General features: G+C 34.8%; 1 protein-coding gene and 1 pseudogene across 39 annotated transcripts in view; one reads left to right on the forward strand and one right to left on the reverse strand.

Annotated features, from left to right (window-relative positions):
* ZBTB20 (zinc finger and BTB domain containing 20) overlaps window positions 1-15,646 on the reverse strand; it is an 838,196-nt gene that overhangs the window by 555,200 nt on the left and 267,350 nt on the right. The gene's annotated exons all lie outside the window — the stretch shown is intronic.
* Window positions 1-15,646, forward strand: part of LOC101140465 (Y-box-binding protein 1-like) — a 102,478-nt pseudogene that overhangs the window by 35,665 nt on the left and 51,167 nt on the right.

The raw sequence follows: 15,646 nt of genomic DNA on the forward strand, positions 1-15,646 counted from the left end.
CACATCAATTAAAGCATGTACATATACGTCATTGGCGATAGGTCAGTCTCACAGAGAATAATCTCATGATGCCAAAGCTATCCTACCTGAACTTTAATTCCTGAATAACAACGTTGGCTAATAGTGTTTTACTGGATATTGTCTTACTTGCTAACATTTCTTATGGGGATCTTGATTAATTGGCTACCTAATCCCCAAAGATTATTCCAGAAAATAATAATGCCTGAAAAGTAGAGGTCTTTTCTTTCACCTATGCACAAATTTGTCATAGTTAATATGAAATTACTTTGTTCATCTGACCCCTAACAAGTAAAAACACATGAATTAAGATCAGCATGTAGGTGAAATGCACAAGAAATTAGGGCCATCTTGAGAGGACTGTCATCTAGTATGAATCACATACTGGTTGACCATTCTCCCTCCAATCCCGTATTTTTATGGGGTTATACTTAATACGAAGAACAAGTGATTAATGGGGCATTAATCACAGAAGTCTACTGACAAAAAAGGACTGAAAATTCTGATCCTTGCTTCAGTGGTGATGGTGGTGGGAATGTGGGAACAAAGTTGCCGCACAGGTAATCCCTAGTTTTGATCCAAAGAAATAGCAGCCAAGCAGAAACAGACAGACAGACACATGCACACACCCCTCAATATATATTAAAAATTCAAATTTCCATTCAGTTTCTCAAGAAAATTCCAAGAAGAATAAGACAGAAAATCTCTGTTCTTAGTCTTGGCCACTTTATTCTCCACATGGACAACCACTTTGCATCAAAAATCTCTCTCTACCCTTACTTTCACCTCTAAGTCTTTTCTCCATCCCATCTATCCCTTATGGGTACTTTTCTTTCCTCCCTCCTCATTTTTCCTGTCTCTAGCCCCTTCCTTTTACCCAAGTAAAATTTTGTCACTTTTGAGTCCCCCTCCCCACGATCACTTTTCCAGTTCTATTTTTCATTCCCCTGATTCCACACTACCCAAGTTTTGACACCTAGCTGGCATGAAGAGAGTTCTTAGAAGAAATGGAAGAGAATGAGAAGAAGAAGTCTTTTCTGTGATAAAAGAAAGGAGAAGGCCATGACTACTGACATGAAATTAACCTTGTCCCAACCACATACACGTACACCTCAAAGCTTTGTAAACCACTGGCAAATACCCTCTTATTATCTCCCCTGCCCCATCTCCCGTTTCTTTTAATTTTTTGGTTAGTTACCAATCATAGGAGTTAACTTCCTACATAGAGGGTAGACAAATCAGGGCAATCTATGATCTCTTTAGGTCCATGGATAGATGTTCACCCCCAAATGCAGAGCTCTGCTAAATACATCTTTCAGTATCTCTGCCTTCTTAGATACTCTAAGCTATAACTCTACTTTAGTTTTAGGGTCCTTTTTGCCTTTTTCTGGCCACAACAATATTGTTTTTATATGTCTTCCTTTTCATCTTCCCAAATGCCCTAATACCAGCTTAGGCTAAATGTGCTACTGGTATAAAATGTATCTTCCTCCTTAAAAAACACCAATTATTCTCAACCTCTGGGATCCAAAGCATCCGGAATAGGGGCCCTCTTCAATAATAATCAGTGAGTGAGTGATCTTAAAAGATATGTGGTTTAGGAAGATGAAGTTAAGTATTTAAGGTCACAAATCAAGTGTGGAGTGGAGCTGCAACCCAGATCCAGATGTTCTTTCTGACATGATCTCTCATTGTCTTTTTTCTTGTATTAATCAGTTGCTAAGTCTTATTATTTCTTCTTCATAAAAAAAGCTAATGATCATATTATTGCAACACCATACTCTCTATACCACAACTATATATACTTATTTTGGAAAGCTAAGATTATTCAAGTAAGACTAAACAACACATAGGACCTTCAAAATATGCTCCTAATCTTCCCTTCTTGTCTTTGTTTCTGTCTCCTGGTCCCAGTTCCTCCCAACTTTATGTATGCATGAGTCTTTTCATGATCTTCTCTCTGCCTAGAGTTTACTTTCACTTCCTGCCAGGAAAAAAAAAAATAAGTACCCTTTTTAAATAAGCAAACTCAAATATTATTTGCTCCATAAAGCCTTCCCAATATCTATTCCATGAGCCTTTCCCAACATCTCCACTTTCCTACTAACAGATCATATATCCTGTTGCTTTAAAATTCCTACTGCTTTCAAATTCTTTCTTCTTGCTAGATTGTGAGATGCTTACTGGCAGAATCCATGCTAGATACTGGGAACACAAGGATTAAAACCACAACCCTTGTACTCAAGAGGTTTCCAGTACACTAGTAAGTCAAAAATATAAACAACTACGGCACAGGTCTGATGTAGAAAACATATTTCTATTTAATTGACTTGAATTATAGTTGCACACATTTTGTGTTGTAACCAAGATTATGTTACATATGATAATTTAAGTAGCCAAAAGTTGACTCAGGTTGACTAGAGAAGTAAAAGCACATAAGAAAGAGAACAGGAAGAAATAAAACTGTAAAGATGTAATGGGAGAGAAAATACTGAGTTAACTGAAGTAATGGCTTAATGCAGAAATAAGACGTTTGGGGAAAGGAAGTTGAATTAGTTTAAGACATTTTTGGTAACAAGAGTCATGAAGCCTACAGTTGCCAGAAATAAAAAAAAAAAGGACTGACTATGGAGTATTTATTAAATACTCATATACTCATACTCACTGTTTGAAGTAGAAACTAAGAGGAATCAGAGGATCAAAGTGGTTGGTTATGACTTGCTCAGCTAGTAACTGCAAGTGCCAAAATTCAAACTGTGGAATATTTCAAAGTCCGCCCTTTCTAAATTCAATTTTGGCCTAAATCCAAGCAGGTAGTGTCCACAGAATTAGCTAGAAATCACTTATTTCCTAAAAGATCAAAGTCCCAAAGAACTCTGTATGATTTCAAGGCTACTCATATGGTAATAATGGATAAATTTCACTTCATAGTCTAATCAACTAGTAGACTTTAGGACAGCAAATATGAATGACATGAAGGTGCCTTGAGAACCATCGAGTCCTACCTCTTATTTTGAGACTAATTGAAGATACTGAGGCCCAGTAATTGAATCATATAGATTGCTAAAAGAAGCTCTGAGAAGAAATGAAATACAAAAGCTTGGTTTCTAAGGCTGAATATCATGAGAAACTATCATGTTATCCTGTGTGAGTGAGCTCCACGAGGCCAGGTATCTCGTCTCTTTTTTGGTCAACTGTATCTCCAGTATCTAGGAGAGTTTATGGTACTATAACTAGCACATAGTGAGCACTTAAAAAAATCAGGGGCTCAAATGACACGGTTTAGTGAAGGAATTAATGGGTTCATATATGTGAATGTGTGTAAAGTGGGTGCAAGCATGTAATTAAATGGAAAACTGGTCATATTTAGTTAGATGTTACTAAATTTATTTTTATTTGCCATTTGGATCACATGATTTTCTCCTTTAAACATCCCAGTGACATTATAAATGTTTTATGTAGCAAGGTCTTTGGCTTCAAATGCCTTCACCAGGAATTAAGAGTTTAGTACACCATCAATGAATAGAATTTACAAAGTACCCTTTGGGCAGAATCATTAAGGAATTAAGGAAAGTTTTTTAACATATTGAGAAATAACACAAAAGGTTCTGAAAATAAAGGATAATATGAATATTTCATCTTTGTCTTAGTTTTGGGGGGTGGGGAACACAGAAGCAATATTTCATTTCTAAAACCATGTTCCCATGAAGCTGAGCAGAAGGACTGCTTATAACATAATTTTCCAGCCAAATTCCCAAAGGGCCCCCAACAGGCTTTCTCAATTTGTGGGCGCTGTCCTCTAACAATCTATTTCTTTCCAGACTCTCCTTGGAAACCAAAGATTTATGTCATTCTCTTCATATTTTAAAATGAAATTGTTCCAGGTTAAAGAAATTATGAAAACTGAAAGCCTGTCTTTATCCAAGAACCAACACTGCCTGGACAAATAACTTATGAATACACCCTATTCTGGAGGTATCATCAATGACTTTGCCTCTGTAGCACTCTTACCATTATTTGGACATTTCCAGAAATCAAGATCCACTTCAGTTTGTGAAGATGAGCTGTGCTTAGACATAGGCTTAAAAAGAAAAGGTAAATAAATATTCTGTCAGGTTATATAGGGGGAAGCAGAGCCTCCCTTTTATAAATAACGTATACATTTGCTTAAACTCCAGAGTAAAGGAAAAATCTCATGGACTGAAAACATTTTTTAAAAAAATGAATATTCACTAAACAATCCTGAAATGCTTTTTGCTCTCTGAATACATTCAAACAAGTAGGTATCACAGCATTTCATTGATAGCTTATCAAACCATAGAATAGAACAGGAGGACAGAATACAAAGGGCATTCTTAAGGGAGCAACATCATGATTGTTCTGTAAAAACATATGAACATATTGCTATAAACTCATCTTCACAGGAAGTCACACAGCTTAATAAGCACAGACCTGCAAGTTAATATTAAAATTCACTTTGATTTCAGCAGCAGCAAAGCTGATCCAACTAGGAGCTATTACATAAAACCCTTATTGTCATATTCGTCATCACCACTCTCAATAGAGACCACTGCCAGCACCAAGAAGTCAGCCCTCAGTTCACCTCAGGAAACAGGCTACACAGACGGCCGTCCCAGTAACAATGCAGCAGTGAGATGGCCCTGTTTATTTTATCAGAATGGCACTCCCTTAATTTTTCAGTTCTCTTTATTGATGTCCTTTTTCATGTACAGGTCTATTAGATTCTACTTCCTTTACTGTCCTCCCAGGAATTGGTGCTTGCCAACTACAATAAGTTGTTTTGACAACTTGTCTAGCTATACAATACTCTGTTTCTTTCCCTCTACAGTCTTTTTGGCTTCAAATGAGTGCCTTCAAAATATAGCAGAGACTATCCAACCAAACTATGCTACAGGGGGGAGGAGCTTTCTATGCTTAAGCAATGTCCTGCCCAAACTACAATCTTTCGTGTGCTCATAGTCCTCTTTCTTTTCCTATTTATTTTTATGGATAAATCCCCCTTGTTATCTTGTCTACTCCTATCTTAATAAGGAATGACTGCCGTGACTACCCCCATCTAGCTATGCCATTCACCGCCAGCACCTCTGCTCTCCTCGTGTGCTTCAAGAAGAACTGATTAGCACTTTGCATAATTAACCTGATTAGCACTGTGCATAATCAAACTGATTAGCACTTTGCATAATTAAAAAGAAATAATAATAATAACAATAATAAGCACTAAGTAATATCAAAAGCTGTTAGTCCCACAGCCCTTTGGTTACCTCCAAGATTAGTTCAGTGCAGCATATTTTGCACCTTCACATTGAAATCTTTTCTTTAACTCAAAAGTCAAGAAAATAAATTAAAATGCTTGCAATCCACAGACTCATTATGGTTTTCATATCCATACCAGTTACCAAAATAATCAGTTTCTTACCCATACACATCTCCCTCAGTTTGGGTCTTACATATTTTACCCATGTTAAAATGGAGAAAATGGGGATATAAAACCAAGTGAATAAAAGATATTTAGAATAACATTAGAAAACAAGATATATGATGCGTATAGAAGCATATAGAGAGTTATATAGAACTATACAACCCTCCCTTGTGTTGCTTCTGGGTGACAATGAGGCATGTGGAAAGAACTGGACAATCTATCAGAAAAACCTGGCTATGACACTTCCTGGCTAAGTGATTTAACTTTTTGGAACCTCAGTTCCCTCATCTGCAAAATTAAAATAATAACACCAGTTCTGCTACCTCAATAGCTGTAATTAAAATAATAATTTAGGAAGGTGCTTTGTGAACTGCAAGACAGTTTACATACATGAGGTATTCCATTCTAGGTCCCTAAATCTCCTATCCCCCAAATTTTATTTCACACCACGGACAATATTATACATTATGAATAATAAATTTTAGGCTCAGTGCAGTGGCTCACACCTGTAACCCCATCACTTTGGGAGGCCAAGGCAGGAAGATCACTTGAGGCCAGGAGTTCAAGACCAGCCTGGGCAAAACAGCAAGATCCCCATCTCTACAAAAATTTTTTTAAAATTAGCGGGGTACAGTGGCATGCACCTGTAGTTGTTTTTTTTTTTAATTTTTTATTCTCATAGGTTATTGGGGAACAGGTGGTGTTTGGTTACATGAGTAAGTTCTTTAGTGGTGATTTGTGAGATTTTGGTGCACTCATCACTTGAGCAGTACACACTGCACACAATTTGTAGTCTTTTGTCCCTCACACCCTTTCCCCCGAGTCCCTAAAGTCCATTGTGTCATTCTTATGCCTTTGCATCCTCATACTCAGCAGGCTGAGGCAGAAGGATCGCTTGAGCCCAACAGTTCAAGGCTGCAGTAAGCTAAGAAGGTGCCACTACACTCCTGTCTGGGCAACAGAGCAAGACCCCATCTCTAAAAAAATAAGATAAAATAAAAATTTATATTTATAATGCCTTAAAATTAAAAAGTTATAAAGTCCTGTTGCATGCTTTGCCTTATTTCTTATTCAGGGCTGAATGTGACTAAAATTTTGACTTGGAGTTAAAACTGGACTCTAGTAATTATTGTTTCCATCACAGCTCTCATTTGTGTTTCTGCGGAGGTTAAAATCAAGCTGTTGCTGGAAATTCACAAGAGAGGAGAAGAAAATCTAGTACATTACTATTAATTTGGGACTACAACATAAGAGAATTCTGCAACTCTGCTTTTCTCCACCCCACCATAGCCAACCATCTGTTCCTTACCAACTTCGAGGCTTAGTTCAGTTCCACTTTCCTCCAAGAAACCACCTATGATACCCGTAGATTGGAAATTCTCTCTTTCTCTCTAATGCTTCCATAATATTTTATGTCATACTTCCATAGTACAGTGTACTATTTATTAAATATGTGTATATCTATCTGATACCTTTAGTAGATTAGCTGCTTCTAAAGAGAACTATGCTGCCTATTCATCTTTGCCCCAGAAATAGCTGCCACAATAAATAATGTAGTGGTGAACACTCAACACCTTTGTTACAGTTGGCTTAAGGAAACTGGATGGTAAACTATTTTTTTCACTAGGCATTTACTATATAATTGCTAAATGCAAGCCTGAGAAATTGTTTCAATAACTATATGCTAGAGAATACAAAGGTGTTTGACATACCCATAACTACTTAATCAACCATTAAAACCAACCATTCATTTATTAAAAAATAGATAGGAGTGCTAGTAAATACTAGGCATTGTGCTAAACACTGAATACAGGTTTAAAAGGAACTGTTGGTTCCTCTCAAGGAGCTTATAGTCTAGGTCTCTTTTAAGAAGTTCATATTAGAGAGGCTGGAGTGGAGTAGTGTGGAAAGGAAACCTTAAAATAGCAAGATACACACCATGGAGCCACTAAGCCTCTATCAACCTACGGGAAAGGAACCCAAATAAGCAGTCAGTGTTCTTGGGCAAATCATTCATTTTACAATTCATTTAATTCAAGAAGGAAAATGCTGCTGTGGAGATTATTCAAGTCCAAATGTTCCTGGTGAAGGTGCTTCCAGTAATTCTGGGAAAGAAGCCAATCCCTTAGTTTTATATGTAAATATTTTTAAAACACACACACATATATAAGCACAAAAGAAAGGTCAGGAAGATGTAAGTCTTTTAAAAATCTATTTTAATAATTTTTTCTATAACTGTCCACAAAAGTTTGGGCTTTTTTGTAGCCTTACATTTTCTTTTACACAATACACCTGCTTTTTTTTCTAAACTAAATATTTCTTCCATCTAATGACTCTCTTTATTAGACAGCATCTAATTTGCATACATTTACATACAATTTAACTGCTAGCTTGTGAGAACAAAGAAATGGCTCTGTATTGTACTGAAGGACAATACTCAGTAAAGGAAGGTATAAAAACCAACCAGCTTGGTGACTGTGTAAGCTCTTTGTTTCAGATATACCAGGCTCCCTCTTTCTCTTTTAACATACCATTTAAAAGGGGCAAAAATTATTTCATCAAACAATGAAAAAAAGAAACAGCCCTACTTTGTTTAACTGTCCATTTCCTCTCCAGCTTGGTTACTACAATTCAGAGGTCCAAGTTCCCTGAATCTACTACAATTTCCTCTATTATATTTGATAGATTTAATCCCTTTATCTATTTTTGTTTCGTGTCTCATTCCTAAAACAACCTGGGATTCCACTGCGATAAAGCTCTGTTCTGATGCTAATTTGTGCTGCCATCGGCCTTGTTCCCAAGCAGACAGGGTAGAATATGGCATCATGCTCTCCAGTGAACAATGCATACACTTACCCTTAACAGGTTAATAGATTTTATTGAGACTTTGGGTCTTTATCATATGAACCAGCTCTTCAAAAAGAAATGGTTTTCAGCATCTACTGGAGAGATGATGGAAAAGAAGACTTGAATATAGGGAGGGAAATGGTAAAATAGATGTTAGGGGTAAAAGAGTACTTGAGTCAAATGTTTCTCCACTCAGCAATGCTATCCCTTTGTAAGTCTCCAAACCTGCATGACTCTTGGAGAATTAAAAAAAAAAAAAAGAACTGAAAACCAGGGACCCTTGACTCTCCTTTGAAAGTAAATTCACATACTCTGTGATACGGGGTGAGTCACTATGACTCTTCTTTCTGTAGCTCTCATCCTTGACACATGGCAAAGGAGATTATGGAAAGCAATCTTGAAGAGGTTTGTTCAGTGTTTTGTAAATATTAACAATTATTGAAAACACACAAAATAACTAATAAAGCTGCGGTCACAACCAACTGAAAATAAACACTAGGCGCATTCAAGTTTCTGAAATGCCATGTCTAAAATAACACACAAAAAAGAAATATGGTACACAAAAATGCTTCAAGATTATAACAAGCTATACAAATGTAAAGCAGGACATAAGGGCAAACTGAAAATTATAAAGCCAGATACGAATTGGCACCAAAGGCTCGATGGAATTATCATCCGTATCTGGGTGCTGCAAATGGTCATGGGAGATGCATTTCCTTGGACATATATTTAACATTATTAATTTGGCCTGTTTTCTGCATCTGATAATGCAAATTTACAATTTTAGTGACCCAAAGAAGTGTGAACTTGTCAGTGATAAGTGAAGAAATTCTACCACTCTGTGGGGCTGCAGAATGCCCACATAATTTGGAACCTTTAGCAGCCAAACAGATTGCACAATCTCAACTAGCGATCTTGAAGCATGTCTGATTTTCCACCTGGTGGGAAGAAGCCTGAGTTATGGGGACTGTATGAGTGCTGGAGTGCTGGCATAAACCAACTCTGCCAACTTCTTAACCCATAAACAATTATGAATAACGATCCAAACAGCATTTAAAAGAAATAATTAGACACTGCACTTTAAAAAAAACCCTCAGTAGTGACTAAAATCTAGTCACTAGAATGAGTAGTCAGGAAGTTGTTGATCCTCCGAAAACCACGGCTTAGTTCTAAAAACAGCCTTAAATTGCAGAAAACCTGACCCTGACCTTCAAATCCCTTGCTCCATGAGGAAATGAGACTACCGCCTCCTGAGTGCTGCAGTGTCTGTTCTTTCAGAGATTGTCAGTAAGTTTTACAATACAATTCCTGTTTCTGAGGCTCATTAGATCTTTCTTATTTATACAGATTTGAGGCAGTACTTGTTTTTGTGTGATAGAATTATCTGTTGGTATCCGACGTCAGACCTATTTTCTATACTCTAACGTATTAAATTCTGCCTTGTTTGTTTCTAAAGCACCTCTTAATACCAACTCAGCCAACATCACCTGTGCTGGAGGTGGTTAAGATCCACCTCCCCAATGCATGTTACCACGGTGACAAAGTAGTGACCTAATTTACACACACCTGCTGGGTTAATTGGGCCAAAATGAAAGATGATATATATGCTCAAAATCCAAAACTAATTTTTTTCCTCAAAATTAAATATTTGATTTTTTAAAAATTAGCAGTTTCTAAAGCTAAGTAACATACTCCAGGTGTGCATTTGCCAGTTAATGTACCCTGAATGTTTCATGACACTTGAGGAGCAAAATATATTGAGTGATGAATACAAATCTTTTATGTATTTTCTGTGTGCAATGATTAGTATGAGTAAGTGGTCTCAATCACTGAATACATGGGTGTGCTTGAAGTGTCAGGCCACTGCCTTAAAGCAAACAGGGACATCTCAACTGTGCCAAGTTAGCACGCAGAGTCTGGGCCGCCTTTGAAAATGCAAGTTTGCTTTGGAGAAAGCTGTTATCCATAGCCTGAGGCAGCCTGCAACATCTCTTAGACAAAAACATCACTTACCTCTGCTTGACCTCTTCCCACCTCTTTGTATTCATTCTTCCCAGACCACTGAGAGTTTTTCTTTGAACCATATTAAGTTTTATGCCAAGAACTGATGAGGATATGAACAAATAGATACTTTCAGAGACTGCTGGGACAGACACAGCAATGTGTAAATGGTATAGCTAAATGTATCAAAACCCTTAAAATACATATATCTTTGATTCAATTATTACACTTAAGTATTTACCTGATGACATAATCAGGGATGTTTATAAAAAAGACTGTCACAATAATATTCATTGTAATTCATGTTTACTGGAGAAAAATTGGAAGCAACTTACATGTCCAAAAATTAGAGATCAGCTAGGTAAATTATAACACATCCATTGTATGGAATACTATATAATCAATTAAAAAAATCATGTCACAAAAAAAATTGACAGAAACAAATATTCATAGTATATTGCTAGTTGAAAAATCAGAATCATAACCTTGCATAATCCTATGTTGTTGCATGCACACATACATATACACACCAAAATATTAAGAATAACTTTTTCTTTAAGTGGTAATAGTAATATCAATGGTGATTTTCTTGTCTTCTTTCTGTCTTTTTGTGTTTTCCAAATAGTTTTACACTGATAGCGTATTACTTTTAGAAAGGAAATATAAATATGATATTAAAAATAAAATGAAGAGTAGGAAAAAAGTTAAATGACATTTCCTAATCCCTCTCTCCTATGTAGATTTCACATTTCACCTATATTTACTTCTCTCCTTGTCAACTACAGATATAAATATAATAGATGTTAAACTGGACAATGTTCTTTTATTACTGAATATTCAACTTTTCTAGCTGAATGGATCTTTCACTTATTTACAAATCTTACAAAGATGTCAGTCAGCACAACTCTTAGAAAGAGTCTCCAATCTGCTTTTTATGCTTACAAAAACCATGTGAAATAATTGCCTTTTAATAACAATGATTACTTGAAGTGAACTTTTCAAGGTACAAATAAATCTATTTATCACCAAGCTATTGTGTCCCGCTTAAATTACAACTTTCACATTTTGATTTCATTTATACAGATATACAGTCTTACTGATAAGTAAGTGCTTTTGTTAAGTAAATAAAATTAGTATTACCATATGAACTGGATTTGCTGTTAAAAGTATCTCACTAGGGGTTTGATTTATTCTATGATGGTTTCACTGATTTAATCATTGCTTAAATTAGCAAAATATAATTATATATTTTTATAAACAAGATGTTTTCTTGGGATTTTCCTATGTCACCAAGAATAGACATCAGGGATTGATAAGTAATAAGAAATGTCAATTTTAAAATTACATTTCTCGGTCTAATATGCTTTCTTTTTACCTTAGTGATGATCGCTGCCTTCCTAAAAAGTTCATAAAGCTTCAGAAAAATCTAAAATTCATGAAATTTCAAAGAATTAAAAAAATTGGTGCTTTTATTTCAAGTGATAAAATTAAACTTTATTTTCATTCTCAAAAATAAGTTTTGGTTGAATCAAAGATGTAAATATTAAGAGACTAAATCATAAATGTGCTAGAAGAAAATCTGAGTAATTTTTTTGGTGTAAGAAGTTTTCTAAGCCATAAAGGAAATTATTGAAAAATGAAACTACATAAAAAAATTTTCTACATATACAAAACTCAAAAAGCAAATTAATAACCAAGAAATATGTCTAACACATACTACAGAAAATTTATTTTCCATAATATACAAAGAGGCTATACAAACCAATAAAATATTTTTAAAAACTCAATAGAAAAATATAGAAAAGTATTATAGCCAATTCACAAAAAAGTAAACAAAAATGTAAATGGCCAGTGAAATTTTAATATGTTGTTTAATCTAACTCCTAAGTAAAGAAATGTAAATCAAAACAATGGTGAAATATCATTTTCACTTTTCTGATTAGGAAAAATTTGCTAAAGCCCAGTACTGATGAGGCTATGAGAAAGCAGGAATTCTCATATAATGTTGTTACATGTGTGTGTCAGAAAAATGTTTTTGAAGGCAAATTTTTAACAGGCATCAAAATTTTAATTATATAAACATATCTAAGAAAGTATGCTATGTGGATATTAAAATAAAAACAAGGATATATTTAGAAAGCTGTTTTGTAATATTTTTAAACAGTGAAGAAACTGTAAATAACCAAATTTCCATAAATAGGCAGTGGTTAAATACATTTTGTGACATCCATAAAATGGAAATATTAAGTAGCTGTTTAAAAAGAGGAAAAGGTAAAATATACCAAAATATAAACACTATAAAATTTCTAGAATATATAAAATCTCTAAGACATGGCATTAAGAAAAAAGTACAAATGTATTTGAACAGTATGATTCCCTTTCTGTTTTTAAATTAAAGGTATATAGACACATTTCTCTACACAAGTACAGTTGAAACTTTTTATCTCTGGTGAATAGTGCTATCAGTCGGTAAAGACATACTTTTCACTTTATATCCTTGTGTACCATTCACATTTTTTAACACTGTGAGTACATTTTAAAAATACAAATAGCAGAAAGATTGTTCAGTGTAATGGTAAATGGTGAAAGGTATATACATGGAAGTAAAGAGTACTGCACTGTTAAATTTCTCATTCTAGACTTCTCTAGTCCCACAGTAAATCATTCAACTTCACTGGGATTTCATTTCCTCATTTGTAAAATAATAATTAAATTAGCTCAAAGAATAATCTGTAAGTTACCTTATAGTTATAACAGTACATATTTTCATGTGTTAATAATCCAATACAGAATGGTGGAAAAATATGTTTGAGACTTAAATATCAATTTTGAGCACCTGTACCTACTACAATAAACAAATCTCTACTTGGTATTTTGTATATAGACTGTAGCCATGTCTTTATGACAAAAGCAAACAATAAATATACTGAAAATTTTGGCTCATTGAATAAACTAAATATTATCTTAAAGACTATCCCCATGCACAAGTACCTCTGGGTCTCAATGGTTTAGTTCTGCCAAGGTGTTGAAACAAGACTATCAAACAAAACTGATCAGAAATGTATTACTTACATAGTTCACTGCCAACTTAAAGCCACAACCACCAAGCTGACTTGTTGAATCTATCCTTGATTAATGCTCTTATATATACAAAATAATGTCAAAATATCAACATTCATTTATAATTCAGGTATATATTGCCAAAAGCACTCTTAATATGTTTTTGATATTGGATAACCTGATAGTGCCTGCTCACAAGTTAAAATAGTAATATCCATCTTGTTTTTAATTTGTGGTACTTGAGGCTTCAGTATAATAATAGCCTTCTTCCATTGTGACTTAATATTCCTATCATTTGGTTATATATTTTTAAAGCAAAAATCTCTCAATCGTTATTCAGATGACAAATTATATGGTCATATCTGTTAGATACAGGAAAGTCTGCACTGTGGTATTTCTAAGAAAGCAAGTAGTTCATTCCTTCATTTCTGGGTTCCATTGTGATAAGGACAGAACCATGGGAATTTCCTTGGTAAGATTCAAGGGTATAACTGGTAAGAATGGTGTGTTCTTAATCACACACCATAGGTTCATTTGTAAATTAGGATGTGGCTAAAGCCTACTAAAAAGTATATTGATAGATTTTTAGTATCTGTAGTGAAAAAAGTTAGATTCTCACATCTAAAAACCTCACAATTTCTGAAACTGTCATCTGACTGTGTTTTTCAAATGTTCACAGTAGACGGCCTACTTCCTTGTGCATTTTTTCACATAGTATCAGCCTGGGTCATGGTAATGCTGTTATCTGGTATAACATCGAGCAATGGGAAAATAATGTGGTGAATGAACAGTTGATTAGACACATTAAACTAAGGAAAATTCAATCAAAGATCATCAGTTTCAATGATTTACTACCATACATCTTTGCTCAGTTATGAATAAAAAATTTTGAATGAAGCTTTTGGTGAAATTTCTGTTTCAAGATGAAAGTAGAAATGAGAAAAATAGACATCCTGTGCTCACCTCAAATGGAGAGATAACTATATATTCCGAAAAAGTTCTATGTTAAATCTTGGGCTCCTATGAGACTAATAAAAAAAAAAATAAGTTTAACCCTTCATCTTCGGTTTCAGTCTTGATATACAGAAAAGGAGGAAAAGGGCTGATACTACTACTTGAAGAAGTGATTTGCGAAAGGGAGAAATGATGGCTCAAAAACCTCTGTAGCTCCTCTAACAAACCCTGGTACCAGAGCAGACAATGAAATTGCTAGGAAGAGCTAAGAGTAGCAATGAATTCAATCCCTCCCTTTGTGGCCAAACTTAGTTCTGCTTTCAGAAATAACAGAATTTCAGGAGATATGGTTAAAATTAATAGGATATGGCAAAGTTTAAGGAGATTTGGTTAAGCATTTTTAATCCATTCCCAAATGCTTACTATGGCTATATTTAGTACCAGGATAAAGAGGAGGATCAACTGGTTGCCCCTGAAGAAGCAGACCTCCCAACTGTACATTGTTAATAGTTGACAGAACACTCCTCCCTTGTTACAGCTACTCTAATACACACAAACCTTGGATGCACAACTCTGCGTAACCTGTAATGATTTAGAGATTGCATTTCTTGTACACAAGATTTTCCCTTGAATGGCTCCTTCACGTCATTCAAGTCTTATAATTCAAACTTTATTTCTTCAGAAAGGACACCTACACCCTGCCTCCGGATTACCAGCCATTCTTCATCCTTTTTGTTGTAGTTGTATGCATTTGTTAAGTTGTTTAGTGTCTCTCTCTCGGTCTTCTAGTTCAGAGCTCTGTCTCTAGTGCCTGGGATCAACTGAATTGTAATTGTTTACTCATGATAGAAGAGTAATCAACACCAGAAAGAAATCTGCTATCTAACAAAAGAATAGTTTCTTCTTTTTTTTTTCGGCACCAGATACAAGACAAACTAAAATAGGTTAATTCAATTAATGTGTTTTGGGTGCAAATCCCAGTTTGGTATTATCAAAGGCATATTTTCACATTTAACTATATTATCATTTCAGGGATTACTTAATTTTCATTTTCATTTCTATTTCATCCTTTCTTTTCTGGCAGGGAAGCCTAAGCTCATTTGTAAAATTTTTCTGTCCTCTGAGCATACAATTCTATTTTATCCAGAACAGAAGTGCACCAAAAGAGCTGAAAGTTAAAGGAAATGTTCAGTAGATGAGACCTATAATACTGGTTCTGATTAATTAATATAATCACTCAATTATCTATGTTTAAAATTCAAATTTATCTATGTTGGCTTATTGAGCATTCTTAAAGAAAACATACTTGTAATATCCTACAACCAT

Source organism: Gorilla gorilla, chromosome 2 (assembly GCF_029281585.2).
Source record: "Gorilla gorilla gorilla isolate KB3781 chromosome 2, NHGRI_mGorGor1-v2.1_pri, whole genome shotgun sequence".
In the NCBI taxonomy this organism is placed as follows: Eukaryota; Metazoa; Chordata; class Mammalia; order Primates; family Hominidae; genus Gorilla; species Gorilla gorilla.